The sequence below is a fragment of the Ictidomys tridecemlineatus genome, chromosome 5 (genome assembly GCF_052094955.1).
Source record: "Ictidomys tridecemlineatus isolate mIctTri1 chromosome 5, mIctTri1.hap1, whole genome shotgun sequence".
In the NCBI taxonomy this organism is placed as follows: domain Eukaryota; kingdom Metazoa; phylum Chordata; class Mammalia; order Rodentia; family Sciuridae; genus Ictidomys; species Ictidomys tridecemlineatus.
The window spans coordinates 181,776,305-181,791,796 of NC_135481.1; positions in this window are offsets into that span (position 1 = coordinate 181,776,305).

Below are 15,492 nucleotides of genomic sequence, written 5' to 3' on the forward strand. Positions count from 1 at the left end.
CTAATAGAGTGTGGAACAAATGGTACTGTACCAGTTAAGGCCTAGCTAGCCCTTAAGAAAACTGGTTTCTTCTATTTTGGGGGAACACTTGAAGGGAATATACAACTCATATACAGCTAATATGCAAGAAGTTCTACTACCCTGAGACTGCCATGCTGTGAGGAAGCCCAAGATGGTTATCTGGAGAGGCCACGTGGAGAGAGATGTCCAGCCAGTCTCCATCTATTCCAGCCATTCTAGCTGAAGTGCTAAACATGAGCATGAAGAGGTCACCTTGGATGCTCATCTTGGTGAAGAGTACAGCCCAGGTACTAAGTAACGGCAACTGCATGAGAGACCCACCAACTGAGCCCAGTCGGCCCACGGAAACATGAGAGAGAATGGGGAATTGTTATTTTAAGCTGAGTCTCTATTTGGTTTGTTATTCAGAAACATAACTGAATCAGAAGCCAATCTGGATAGCATGTTTATTCAACCAGTACTTACTGAATGCCGACTGAATGCCGGAACTATGTTGGGCAAATAAGCAAGTTGATCTTGAGGTAGAGCTTAGTTATTTTCACACCTTTGAGATCAAAAATAAGGTTACAGACAAAGACTTTAATAAATCAATGTGCTTTCTCACCATTAGAGAGAAATACAGAAAGCCTTTTAGATTATGGAACTTAATTTTTTTTTTTACTTGTATCCACTTCCATTCCCCTACTTAACTAACCCATTCTAATTTTATTTTTACATTAATCATACCACAGAAGAATGATTCTATAGACTAGTAATTCTCCAATCACTGATATAAGAAGAATACTGTGCATATATGGGTATGTGTATTTAAAAGTTTTCATCCTACCACAGACTGGTGCTTTTGTAACAGAGTGAAAATGTACTTCTGGACATGCTAATTACCCTGATTTTATCATTATACATTGTATACATGAATCAAATGACCACACTCTACCCATAAATATTATAGTTATCATGTGTTATTAAGAATGAATTACTGGGAAAATGAAATAAAAAGACATGCAAAACGCAGACTTACTTTTTGTTATTAGATTCAAGGGATATATATATCTATCTCATCAGTCTGTCAAGTTGTTATTAAGTTTCTAATAGTTTGTGCTCAATTTCTGCCCTTCACTGTTATAGATTATAACCAGTTTGCGGAGAGCATCTGTCCGTGGACCACACTTTGAGTAGCATTGCTATAGAGTGTGCCTCATACAACTCACCAAGTGCTACTGCAGATAAGAGGAAATGCAGAGTCAGGGAAAGACTTTAAAAAAAAATAAAAAAGAAATGAAGACACTTGAGTTAGTTTTGTATGTTGAGTGAAAAGAATCAGAGTTATGGGAGATGCTGGGGCAGAATATGCCTCAGAGGAGCCACAGTAGGTAAAAATCTCAAGGCGAATGAGGTTGGCCTGAGCCAGGGAGAGCTCTAGGTAGGTGCACCCAGCTAGGAGAGCAGTGCCTCTCCCAGGAGGTCACCCAAACTGCCCACCTCCCCACAGGCCAGCCTCTGCTTTCTCCACCCCTGTGCCTATTCCAAGCTGGACTTGCTGTTCCTGCTTCTGATCCCCTTGGTTGGAGACATGCTAGGATTGCCTTTTCTGACCTTTGAAGGAAGGGTCTCTTTCTACCAGGTCTCGGAGCTCTCTGTCCTTCAACCATGGCATGCCAGAAGCTTTGGGGAGAGTTTCTTCCTCCATCATTCCAAGCCCTGCAGAGCTTCCACTGGCTGAGCAGGATCTGCAGAGAGGAACATGTGGACATGCTCAGTGGGTGAGCCTGGACTTAGCCTCATTATTGCGTGTGACATTGTGGACTGGCCACGTAATCCCTGAATGGACATTTGTTTTCTTTTTGTTTGCCCAGTTGCTATTCTTGTAGGAACTAAAACTTCCTAACCTCTTGTCTAGTATTATACTGCTCAGGCCTTAAGGCCTTTGGTTAAACTGACACCACTCTCACCAGGTGGGCATGTGACCCTGGCTGGACCAATCAGAGTCTTTTCTGGGACTTTTGCCAGCTACATCAGGAAAGGTGGTATTGACATCTCAGCAATGTGAGCTTTAATGACAGAACAGAGCCAGGGCTGCCGTGGGTCATTATAGTCACCCTTTGAAGAGGGCAGCTCACTTCATGATACAATCAAGAAGTGGTGAGAAAATTCAAATGACCGAGAGAGGGATGGAGTTCTGACAAGATTGTCATTTGAGTCTGGCTCTGCCTTAGACAGTTGTACACACCTTCAACTTCCCAGTTGATGTGTTCTTTTTTTTTTCTTTAGCTCCTTTGAATTGGGTTTCTGTTACTTCCAAACACAAGAGTTTGGATGAATACATTCATAGTTCAGTGGTGGTGAATCCACGAAGCATGTGGCACTGGTTTCTACCTTCTGTGCCCATGAGAGTCACAACACTCTTTCTCATTAAGCCTACACTTGGCTTCAGAGTTCTTCTTATAACTCTGCACTGACCTTTCACTGTGCTTAGCTTATGTTCTATAAATTCTAACTTCTTATGGTGGCTTTCAAAACCCCACCTGATTTGGTGACTGTCAACCCCTCCAGTCTCATGCTGGATGCCCACCTTGTCACGGTATATGCTGAAATAATGGGTGCCTCTAGCCGTGGTTGGCATGGCCCACACTTCTGCCACAGGGACTTTGCACATGCTCCATTGCCCTTTTTCCTTTACCTCGTCAACACCTACCCACCCTTCAGGTATCCATTTTCATATGGAAACCCTGACTCATCTCTCTGATTAGGTTAATCCCTCTTTATGGAATAATCTAACAGCAAAGGAAGAACTAGCAATGCCTAGTACTTTATTTTGTGCCTTGCCTTCTCGTGAGTACTTTACACATTGTTTGACTTAATGCTCACTACAAATGTATGAGATTGGCGTTATAATTCAAGTTATTTTATTTTGAAGTATTTTAAGAGTCTGAGGCAAGTTCTAGCACTGTGTACCTCTCCTCCATATTATTTCTCAAGAGTTGGAATTTTATGTTTATTTGTACTTTAGAAAAAAAATGTTTGCCTCCCTGCATGGAATGCGGGAACCACATAGCCAGGGCCTGTGTCCATTTTTGTTTATCTTTAGTGCCCAGTTCAGGGCCTGTCACGGTGCCGTGGTTTGCACCTTCCCTCCCAAACTCATGTTGACAACTCATTGCCATTATAAAGTATGAGGTCATGAGGTCACACGGGGGCTCTGTCCTCACGACAGGATTAATGCCGTTATAGAGAATTGGTTGTTATTGAGGAAGTGGAGCCTGATTGGGCCTCGCTTTGGCCCCTCTCTCCTGCTCTCTTGCGTGTGCTCACTTGCCCTTCTGCCATGTTGTGATGCAGTACAAAGCCCCTCACCCAATGCTCGTCCTTGTTCTTAGATTTCCCAGACTCCAGAACTGCGAGAAATAGATTTCCTTTGTTTATAAATTTCTCGATTTTAATATTTTATGATAGCAGCAGAAAGTGGACTAAGACACATAGAATTAGTGCTTGATAAGCATTTTTGTGGACACCGTGGCAGCTATAAGTCCTGGGGCCTCCTCCGCCTGTGAATCTCACCGCTCTCCCACAGCCATGTCCCTTGATTGTGTCGAGTTTCAGGATGGGGCTGGAGTTCCAGGACAGAGAGTGACAGTCCCTGCCATCTCAGCAGCCTCTGCCTGCAGGGAAAGTGGGGTGTTTGGGATTAAGGAAGAGGCTAAGTGGACAGGCCACGGGTGGGGGCAGATGTTGAACACAACTGCTGGAGTGAACCAGGGCCACAGAGGCCCAGCCCCAGGGACTGATTTTTGGAGGGTAAGAGCAGAGGTTTGTTTAATGGCAACCTTGGTGGTGACAATGATGGAACTTACTGCCAAGGAGCCAAGGGACTGGGTCAGGCAACAGGTGGAGGGGGAACAGCAAGTTGAATGTGTGGCAGTGCACGCTCTGTGTGAGTGAGTGTGTAGGTGTTTGCATGTACATGTGTGGTTGTGTGTTTGTATATGAAATGGCTGTCGTTTTAAGTAGCTGTGCATGCATGGGTTTGAGCCAAATGAAATTGCCATTGAAAGAGTGATTTCATAGGGGTTGACAAAACATCACAGATGACATCATGTCAGTGGGTTAGGAGCACATGGATACTGCATAGTGGATGCTGCGTGTGGCTCAGACGTATTATTGATGTATTAATGATGTGCAATGCAAAGTGGGCACAGGCTGTGTACAGGTAACCATGCACATGTGTGCACAGTGTGCAGGGTTCCTGTGTGTGATAGTGAGGAGAGCCTGATGAGTGTGTCAGGACTTGTCTGTGACACTTAGATAACGACACATACTCTCCAGTAACTGGGCCAGAAGACATGTGTCTTCCAATAGCAGAGCAAGGGGACATGAACTCTAAGGGATTGGCCTCCACTTTAGCCCAGGGGGCAGGTGTGTCCTGCAGAATATGCTGATCCTCCCCAGCTCCATCTTCTGCACACGGGAGAAGGCTGCTCCAGGGCTCTTCCAAGTGCTGTCTCTTCCCAGGCTTTGGAGCAAACTTGCTGTGCATCTCACACAGGCCTTAGGCCCACTGCAGGGACATTCCAGTCCCCTCCTTCCCGTCAATCAGTCATCATTATCTGCTCTTGGAAGATGGGGAGGAAGCAGACTTACAAAAGTGATGCTGCATGGAGTAGTGTCACCAGGCACAGAAATATGGGTAGGGTACAATTTGTGGGATCAAGTCCTGGCTCTTGTCCTTACTAGCAGTGTGGCTTTGCTAAAAATTATTTAATTTGGTTTCCCACTGAAAGTGTTGCCTAGCACAGTGCCCGACACACATCAGAGGCCTTTGCTGTTGAGCTGGGATTCATGTGTTTCTTACTCACAAAGCATTTTTGAATGCCTACTATGAGGGTTAGTTTACTATTAGCCAGGATTTCTGGTTTTTGGACCCTTAGACATATGGTATGATGAAATTTCTCTTTGAATTGGTCTGTGGCTATGTGGCTTGTTTTGGCCCATGAGACAAGAGCAAAGTGACATTGATCACTCCTGGGCGGAAGCTTTAAAAGCAGGTATACTAGGTGCCGTGTTTTCTTTCCTCTGCTTGGCAAAAGGAAATCATGGAAATGGAGTCTCCTTCAGCCTGGGTCCTTGAGGGAGGAGCATGTGGAGCAGAGGCCCCAGAGAACTATTGTACAGTATGAAATATAACTTTGTTGTTTGGCCTAAGGATTTGGGGATTATTTGTTACTGTAGCATTACTTGACTTGCCCTGTCTGATACACTTAGTGCTGGGTTCTTTCACTAATTTTGTCTTTTTAGTTCACCTGTGAGAACTAAATGCCTGTCTTCATTCCACAAATAACAAAATAGTCTTGGGACTTAGAAATTTTATCTTTAGTAAGTAAATAAGATCAGACTTTGGGTTGAAAAAGAGTGACATTTGGGGACCTTTGCTACAAGAGTGATCTGAAAGGCTGGTGATTCAGTCTCAGAGATATTTCTGGAGAGTGTTAGAGGTATTAGGTGAGGGAAAGCAAACAGATTCTCCTGTGTTGAGAAGAGTCGGGCACAGTATGTTATAACCTGATTTATATAACAAAGGAAGCTCCAACATTGCTAAAGGTGATAATGGAAACCTGAGCTTACTCCTGCTGGGAAATTCAAGATGCAGAACAAAAAACAGGTTCACTTTTCAGTTTTTAGAAGTATATAGATTTTATGGGATCATTGTGTAAAATTCAGAGAATTCACAGAAATGAAAGACCAAAAAATTAAAATAATCTAAATTTGGCCACCTAGGGATCATCACCATTTACAATCAGCCTTCTGGATGCTCTCTGTATCATACTTTAAAATCGATGATTCCATTACATACATATTGTTTCATGATCTTTTGTCCCATTTATAACCTTTTGGATATTCTTCTGTTTAAAGTAAATAGAGGTCTACATCATTATTTTGAGTGGTTATATGGTGTTCCACCATGTGATGCCCCTATTTTTTATTAATATTTCTTAATAATAAGCCCAATATTTTTGGACCTTTAGACTATTTTCAAGCACTTGTAGTTCTAAACAATACTGTGATGAAACGCCTTGGAAGATACATCTCCTGGCACTTGCCTAATTATTTCCTTAGAATAATTCTTTGAAGTGGGATCGCTCATCAAAAGAAATGTACTTTTCAAGGTCTTTTGTTACATATAGCCAAATTGCTGTCCAGAAACACTGTATTAATTTTCAGTCCTGGCAATAATACCTAGGAATGTCTTTTTCTTGATTTCCACATCAATACAGGGTATTGTCAATCTCCTAAATCTTGGTTGATTCTAGTGGTGAAAAAATTACACTTTCTTGTTTCAATTTATATCTCTGATTCCTAGAGTGTGAAACATTTTTTTTTTAAAAAAGAAAAGTGTATTGTTGAAATACCTTTTTGTTGACTCTATTGGGATCCCCAGAATACAGAAGAGGTCTTTTGTTCATTCATTCATTTATTTGAAAAAAACCTTTTACTTGTAAAAATAGTTTTAGTGCTAAATTGGTAACAGGGAATAAGACAGGCACAATCTCTGTTGCAGGTCTCAGACAGCAGCTTGTGTGTTTGGGGGGTTGGGACTTGGATGTTCACCCCAGGGATACGAGCTCTCCAAGTAGCGGGAAGGAATAATCGGAAGCAGCGACACAGTATTAGTCGACATGGGCCACGGTGTATTGGAGCCTGAGGCAAAGGAAAAATCAGTAACACTAATCCTATCTTTATTCAAATTTTGATATTTTGTTCATTATGGATTTTTGCATTAATTACAGTTTTTAAAATATTGCCTTATTGTATTATTTATTCTGATTACTGAGTTTTCTTGGCATCCCTTTTAATTTCGTGCCTGAGGTGAGTCCCTCACTTATTCTGACCTAATCCTGCCCCTTCTTATACATTCCTAATTTCAAAAATTTCTGTGTCTACACAGGTAAGATCCTGCGACCTGAATTCAGGGTCTACAGACTTAATACTATTCTGCACACCCAATCAGAAAAATTTCAGATCAGTCAAATAACCATTATGAAAGGACTTGCTCTGTGCCAGGCCCTAGGTCGGGCACCAGAAATATACTCAAGCACCCAGATGCTGTTCTGGAGCTTAGATTCAGAGATCCAAGAAAATAACCCCGCTGCCGTCTTTCACCCATCATCTCTGTCCTTAGAACACAGGTGGGCCATTACACAACCTTGTACACATCCTGTTCACATCTTGGGTGGAATGAGTACCACATTCTCAGAGGTCTTGGTAAACGAAGTTCTGATATTGTTAATCTAAACATAATTATGATAATTACAACCTATTTAAATCCCCCCTCTTTGTGAAACACGACACTAGGCTCTCGTCACATGGACGCCCAATGAAGACACAGAAACTATTCTATATATTTAAAACAGAGAGGTTTTATTAAGGAAAAGTTGAGAGGTTAACCAGAATGGCAGGGCAATAAGTTTATATAACAGTGGAAAGCCACTACGGTCCCCAGGGGTGGACAAAGGGAAGAGACGGAGTTATCAGAGTTGGGGACAGAAGTTGAGCCTTGACTGGCCTGTTCCACAGGAACTAAAGCCATGAAGGGGAGCCTGCTCTTGCTGATGTCGCCTTGGAGGTTGGGGGAGGTACAGTGGGGGGACAAGGAGGAAGTGGAAGAGCACCCAGAGTTTTCCTTCTTCCTGCCTTTTAACCTCTAACCAGGGCCTCCCCTTGGCCTACCCTTTCTGGAAGCTCACTGACTTTGGAGGTGAATCAGAGATCAGCTCTTTCTACATTGGCGAGCAGAGCAAGGTCAGAGGTAGAAACAGATGTGGTAGCAGACAAGTTACACAACAGCCCCCGACTGCACAGAAACCGTCTTTTAAAATGTCCATTACCACCTTGAAGTTAAGTATTCTTGATAATATTTGAAATATGAGTATGTGCTTTAAGGACACACACTAAGTAAGTAACAGGTGCAGTTGGACTTGAGGTCAGCCTTGCTTGGGACCAAGGTCATACTTTCCCCCCACCCACCGCAGGCTTCGTGTCTATCCTGGATCTCCCCGACATCCGGCAGCCGTCTGTGCTCCTGCGGCTCACCCTTCCATGCCCTTGCTTTACAGTTGCTTGTCTGTCCTAGCATCACTGCTTTTTATTTACTCTTCTTCAGCCACCAGGGCCACCATATTGCCAGTGGCATTGAATTCTTTATGAATGATGTTCCTGGAGGTATGCAATTTGACCTCACTCTGACCTCAAGTATTTATGTACTTGTTCTTTCCAGTCCGTCACCTCTTCCTGGATCTACACTCTTCTGTGCCCTGCCATGTCATGGTCATGCCCTGCTCCATGGACATCCCCTTGCCAGTCCTAATCAGCGGTGGAGATTAAGCTCATTACACACTTATGATATCCATACCTGTTTACTGGCCCAGGATGGTCCCCTCCGCTCAGTTGTAGTTTGAGAACTTCTTTTCTTCCGTAGTTGCTACTTCTAACCTCATGATCTCTTGAACCCAGATTGATCCTATTGGGGAAAGGTTTTGGTGCCTATATTCAGGTGAGCTCAGTTCTGTGCTGATTTAGGATGCCGGTGGAATCCAGAAACCAGGTGGAATTGCAAGGATGAGAGGACAGGGTAGAGCATAGAGATTGGAGGTGTCTTCATAGAGGTGACAATGGCAGCATGATCCTCTGAGGAGAAACACTAGAGAGACAGGCAGGAGGACTGAGACTGGACGCTGGTCATTTTCCTCCAGTGCATGAGAAGTATGTCTCCTTGAAATTTCCAGCTTTCTGAGAATTCTGGGCTCAGTGGTTTCACAAGGGTTAACACGCTCTCTCTCCATCCAATGACTCTGCCATTAATTACTCCAGTGATTGCAAACAGTGCACAGAGCTGGATCTGGGTCGCTCCAGCTTCAGAGTGGGTTTATTGCCAGCCATGCATTATGAAGGATAATTGTGAGCCCCCTGCACCTGCTAGTTCCCCTTGTGACTGTGACTCATGAAGGGGGGAGGGGAAGAGTTATTAATGAGCATGTTGCTCATTATCATAAAACAATGGACACGTTGGCAAAGGGGCTGCCAGTCCAGGTGTGGTGTCGTAGAAGGCTGGTTGGCATTTCTGGAAACATGACTTTACAATCTCATCACCTGCTTCCTTCCCTGACTCATGCTGTGACACCAGTGATAAAAGAGCGTTCATCCTGGGGGACACTCACAGTCCTTGTGAGCTCATGACCAGGTGAGGCCACCTGGATGGAGGAATGGCTGAGCCAGCACTGGGTCCTGGTGGGGATGAGCCGGGCACTGAGTATGCTGGGACTTCAGCCCCAGATAGAGGGTTTGGACCTGGATGGACCCCAGGTTACCTAGACTTAACAGATAGAGCTGAGAGGTGGAGAGGAAAGGTAGTAGAAGGTCACAGAATGACAACACCCTGTTGAAAAGCTCTGGTTAGGGGCCTGCTTCTGGCCCAGGGGTAGGGCTGAGACTAGTGCAAGCAAATGAGGTTCCCAGGTGCTGAATTTGAGGTGGTGATCCTTTCAGGCTTGTGTAAGTTCAGGAGCAGTATCAAGAGTCAGTGCTTCTTTAAAGTCTGTGCCCACAGGTGGCTGGCTGTACCAGAAGGGCCAGATGGGACCCCTTGGCATCCTCCCTTGGAGACTGGCATCTTCTCTTGTTCTCCAGGGTCTGACCTGGAGGCTCTTCTGGAAGCCCCTATTTCACTGGAGAATGGACAATGGAGACAACTAACACCAACTGATAGCATTGCTATCGGTCCCCTCATTTCCTTGTCAATGTCTACGGGAGGTAAGAGACGCCATCTTGTTGGTGAAGAGTGCAGACTCTTGGTTTAGGGCTTCCGCATTTAAGTTCCAACTTCAGCTTTTATCAGCACAGTGATCTTAGTGATCAGTACCTCAGCACCTGGGTTTCCTGATTTGCTAGTCACTTACGTTCCATGAATATATTAATTTGTTTTCACCCAGAAGGTTGTTCTCCTAGATCTTTTCATGTTGCTTTCTTGTCATCCACATCTCAGGTCAAATGGCATTTCCTTGAAGAAGCTTTTTCAGACAACCTTATCTGAAGGAGCCCCTTACCACTCTGTGTCTTCCTATTATTCCATTAAATAATTGACTTCATGGCCATTATCACTTTCTACAGTTACCTTTGTTTTCTCAGTATCTTTCTTCACTTCTTAGAAAATAATTTCCATAATTTCTCACCTATCCTGTTTATTGCTGTATGCACAGTGCGGGAATTGTGCCTGGAATAGCTAATCACTGAAAGAAAACATGAATGAATGAATGATTTAAAAATGGTACCCAACTCACTGGATCACTGGAAGGAGTAAGGAGCAGGTCTATGAAGAGAGATTGGCACCAACCGAGTCCTCACCTCTGAGGCCCATGAAGGGTAAATGACTCGTCTGCATTCAGCAGCTGCTAAATGGCAGCTCCATAACCCCAACCCCAAGTCCACGCCATTACTTTCTGAGCATGACAATCTCCCAGGTGCTTTTCTGATAGGAAAAAAAAAATGCTAGGATAAAACTACAGCTTCTCTGGAAAAAAGGGGTATCCCTGGGAGAGGAGAGGAGGGCCCTGTGTATGTAGGATCCCTCCACAACTGTATGGTTACAATGATCAAGTTATAATAAGGGAGAATAAAAATACTTCACAATGGAACCGTGAGAGGCTAATGTTGGCTCCCAAAGAGATGTCCATGTTCTAATTCTCAGAACCTGTGTGTTTGACCATTTTAGAAGAAGGTTTTTTTTTTTTTTTCTATAGTTGATTAAGATCAAGTGGTGATCTTGGAGTTTTGGGTGGGTCTAAATCCAATACAGAGGCCCCCATGAGAGAGGTGGAGGGAGATTTGCGTCATACCGAGGAGGAGAGGTGAGGTGAAGACAGAGGCAGAGATTGGAATGGTGGGTCTGGAGGTGATAAGGGCTACTTTAGTAGACTTCCTGAGGAAGAAGCATTTGACTGCAGACTTGAATCCAGGCAGGGAGGGAGGGAATGAGCCACGTGACTATCTGTGGAAAAAGACTCTCTAAGCAGAGGAAGCAGCATGTGAAAGGTCTGGGGGAAGGCGCACGTGGGGAGTCTCAGGGAAACTGGCTGAGAGGCCTAGAAAATCAAGTCAGAGGCGACCAGAGCAGAGATAGCCCTGCTGGGCAGAGTAAAGACCTTGACTCTATTCTATGTGTGACGGGGAGGCATTGGGCAGGTTTGAAGCAGGAGAGGGTCGCTCTGTCCGCTGTGCAGAGAATGAGGAAGGGGGAAGAGAAGACAGAGCAAGCCGTGAAGAGGCCACTGCGGGCCCAGGTTGGGGGGCAGCCTGGTGTAGGTACAGGGGAGAAGGGGGGAAGACGGGTCAGTGATGGGATAGATCTGGGATTTGATGGGGGATTAAATGAGGGAAATGAGAGAAACCATGAGCCCAGCAGGGTTCCAAGGCATTTGTCTTGAATGAAGGAAGAGCTCTGCAGCGGCCCTGATAGGAAGCGCTGGTGGCAGGGCCAATGTCGGTGCGTCAGTGTGGCTGGCCAGAGGACAGCGTAAATAAAGGAGCAGCAATCCAGAAGGAAGACTCTCCTGGGACTGTTATAAAACCCCATTGTGCAGTGCTTCATTTAACCTTGGCTTTTGGGTTGTGTAGACCCTTTGATCTTGCAGGGCTTGATTTACAGTTCTCCAAACCACACAGGATCATCGGGGTCCTGGTTTGGAAAGGAGATGGTCAGAAAAGGGCATCTTATGGTCACAGGGGGACTCCAGAGTGGAGGAGCTTAGTGTCCATTGGAGCCTAATGAGAGCAAAACGTGGAAGAAACAGAGAGGAAAAAGAGTGTTTTGGAGGTGCTGATGTCCTCGGTTTCTGTATTGAGGCTCAACTTTATTTTGGTTCTTGGATTCCATGGGATCACTCAGAATTTTTATAGTAAATTCCCTTTGGGCTTATACTAGATGGGTCAGGGTTCTGTCACTGGCAATTGTAGAGAACTTCCTCAATGAAATGGATTTGTCTGAAAGCACCCAACACAATGTATTTAGCTTCTCCAGGCTGCAGCGGTTTGGGGATGCATAGAATGCAGTGTCTGCAGAGATGAACAGAGTATAGAGATGGTAGGGGATTAGTGGGTGGGTAAATGTACCCAGACAACAGAGTGCAGGAAACAATGGCAATATTATACCAGTAGTCTCCCTCCCAGTAGCAACCTCAGGATCTCGAGTCTCATAATTTTATTTCTTTGGAAAATGCAGGGACACACATTCTTAGCAGCTATTGAGTTTGCATTGAGTCAGGTTCCCAGCTCCTCCTTGGCAGCCTGTCAGTGGGCTCTGCATCCTTGCTTGTGTGCTTGAAACTGTTCTTAAACTAAAAGCCATTTAAGGAGGCTGATTCTCTTATTTTTAGCTTGCTCAGTGAGGAACGACTCTTTCTGCGTAGTGCTTAAACATGTCCATTAAACCAAAAATCTCCTTTTAACTCAGAATTTAACTCAGTTCATTTCAAACCCAGGACATGGATGGTCAGGCATAGTTGGAAGTTGGGAGTTTCAATCCCAAACCTTCAAATCTGATTCTCTCTCTCTCTCTCTCTCCAAGAATAGAAGACACTTCAGTGACTTGTTCTGGTGGCCTAGGATTCTCCAAGTGGATTTGTAGAATTTTTTTAAATTTTTTTTTTTTTTGAGAGAGAGAGAGAGAGAGAGAGAGAGAGAGAGAGAGAGAGAGAGAGAGAGAGAGAGAGAGAATTTTAATATTTATTTTTTAGTTTTCGGCGGACACAACATCTTTGTATGTGGTGCTGAGGATCGAACCCGGGCCGCACACGTGCCAGGCGAGTGTGCTACCGCTTGAGTCACATCTCCAGCCCGGATTTGTAGAATTTATGCCATAAGTATCAAGCAGTATATTTAACACTTAGGACCTTTAGTAAAATCAGAACAAAGGATCTTAAGCTCTATTAGAACTTGATCCTAACTGGAAGAGACTATAGGAACTGTAAAATCCCACTATAAGTCATGATAGATTTTTCCCCATTTATGACTGTAGGCCTTCTCAATAATTGGAAATAGCTTAGTTTTAGAAGGAAAGCCCTGAAAGGAATCATCATTCAGCATTTAGACTAGGAGGGATAAGAGAAATGTTTTATTTTGTCAAAATTCTCAATAAAATAAATATATCCAGTTTGAACCTACTGCCTTTCCCCACATAACTTCTGAGTATATATTTCTTTGTTTGAAACCTATAAGGCAGAGGGATGCAGAATATGAATGATTATTTTTAATGATGATGGTGGTGATTGTTACAGCTGCAGACATGTTGGAGATTACTATATGCTAATGGCTTTAGATGCATTTCCTAGTTGAATCATCCTGACAACTTGGTGATCACTGTCTCTGTTACCCGAAGAGACCAAGACTTGGAGCACGTAGGTAAATTGTCCCAAGGTCACACAGATAAGTGAAGAATCAAGTGGTGTGAACTTGGAGAGTCACGTTCCCGGCTCCTAGTTCTGTTCTCAGATGCCTGCTTAATGGCTTTGGTTGCTTAGATCCCACAAGCTGGCCTGTGACAAATACTCATAACTTGAGTTCCCCCAAACCCTTACACACTCTAGGTCTGCAGCTGTTCTGGATCTGCAAACACAGAGTTGTGTTTTTGGTGAAGTTATTCAAAGGAGAGGCTTCGCTTTACATCTCGGCTCAACTTTTGGAATGTGAGGCTGAGCAGGTGTGGACATAGTTGATTGCCAGATGGGACACTGGTAAGATGCCTTTGCAAAGGACACATCAGCTGATGGGGATACTGGTACATTCTGGGAATGATGAGCTGCTCTGGGTGCCTGGAGGAGTGAGATTCGTGGGGAGGGGGAGATTTAGCAGATGTGGAGCTGGTCTTGGATGCCATGCTGAGGCCCTTTTTCCTTTGCTCTGTGGGCAATTCAGGAGCCACCTGGGGCTTTCACAGTAGCATGGTCAGATCTGTGTTAAAGGCCTGGGCTGCTGGGGCTTGTGAGCTGGATGTGGTAAGGCTTAGGCTTGGAGACCAGCTGGACACAGGGTCCCTGCCTGGGCCGCGTCCTCTTTCTTTCCATCATCAGGCTCTTCCTGGATTGGATGACCCATGGAAAGATATTTGCTTCCTCCTGCTTTCTCCTTTACCTTTGGGGCTTTGCTGATGGGCCTGGGAGAGGTGCTCTGTCTGCCTCATGATCATGTGTGGTTCTCTGGGTGTAGGTTGGCAGCTGAGTTCAGGGGAGTGAAATCACTATATTTTTGCACATCTGCTGTTTTCCAGGCACTTTGCACAAAACATTTCATTCACTCCTCACCATTCCCCTGAGTAGTCGCTATTGGGCTTCCCAATGTGGAAAATGAAGCTCACTCAAAACTTGAGGCCTCACAGTATGTAAGCGGGAGCTGGGATTTGAACCTGCAGCTACTGACTCTCAGTCCAGTGCTCTCTGCTGTGCACCCGGGTCCCTAGGTCATCTCTTCCCGGGGCTGCAGGGGAAGGTGGGCTTATGCATCTGACGCTGGGTGGACTGAGTGCCTAGACAGCCCCGCCAGCCCTCTGGTGAAGGCAGCCAGGGCCCCTGGGCTGGCTGGCGGTCTCCCTCCCCCGACTTTGGCTTGTCTCCCACACAGATTAATTGCTGCTTGCCCGGGGTGTGATGTTTCCTCTCCCTGTTCGGGCCTGTGTGGGAGTGGTGGGGAGGGTGCAGCCAGGCTGATCGGGAGCCTGTACCAGAACAGCTGGCAGCCTGAGCAGCACCCTCATTGGAAAGTGATTCATCAGGCAGCAGTGGCACTGCCATCCAGGCCCAGCTGCTGAGCTGACACCTCTGGGCCTCCTCAGGTGTGACGGGACCCCCACTCAGAGCTGAGGGCTGGGCGTGCTGTCTGCCTCTGGAGTACTTTGGGTGGGTGGGGGTTGGAGAAGACCTGAGACTGAGGTGCAGGTCCTTCCAGGGAGGGAGGGATTCTCTTGAACACAGTCCCTCTTTTCCCATGTCAGTACCCCAAAATGGTTAGGAACCCCCCAAAATGCAACGTCTTCAGCATTCCCCCGAATTTCCACAGAGATGGTAGTGTCCCCTACATTCTCATCAGAGAGAGCTTAGGAGGGCCTGGCAGGGCGGACCACTGTGGATGGAAGGAGAGATGAAAGAAGGCCCGCCTGAGTCCCAAGGACTCCCACTGTTCCTGCTCTGAGACCAGTCCCTCCCCAGATCTAGGCTGGATTAATTTAAACTTCTAGGTTTGGACTGTGGTTCTCAAACTTGATCATGTATCAGAATGACTTTTAAAAATGGCAATTGCTAGGCCCCAGAACCAAGAGTTTCTGATTTATTAGGCTTAGGGTAGAGTCCCAGAATGTACGTTTCTAACATGTTGCCAAGTGATTTCAATGCTCCTGGTCCAGGGGCTACACTTTGGTTTATAGAAAGGTCAGTGCTCTTC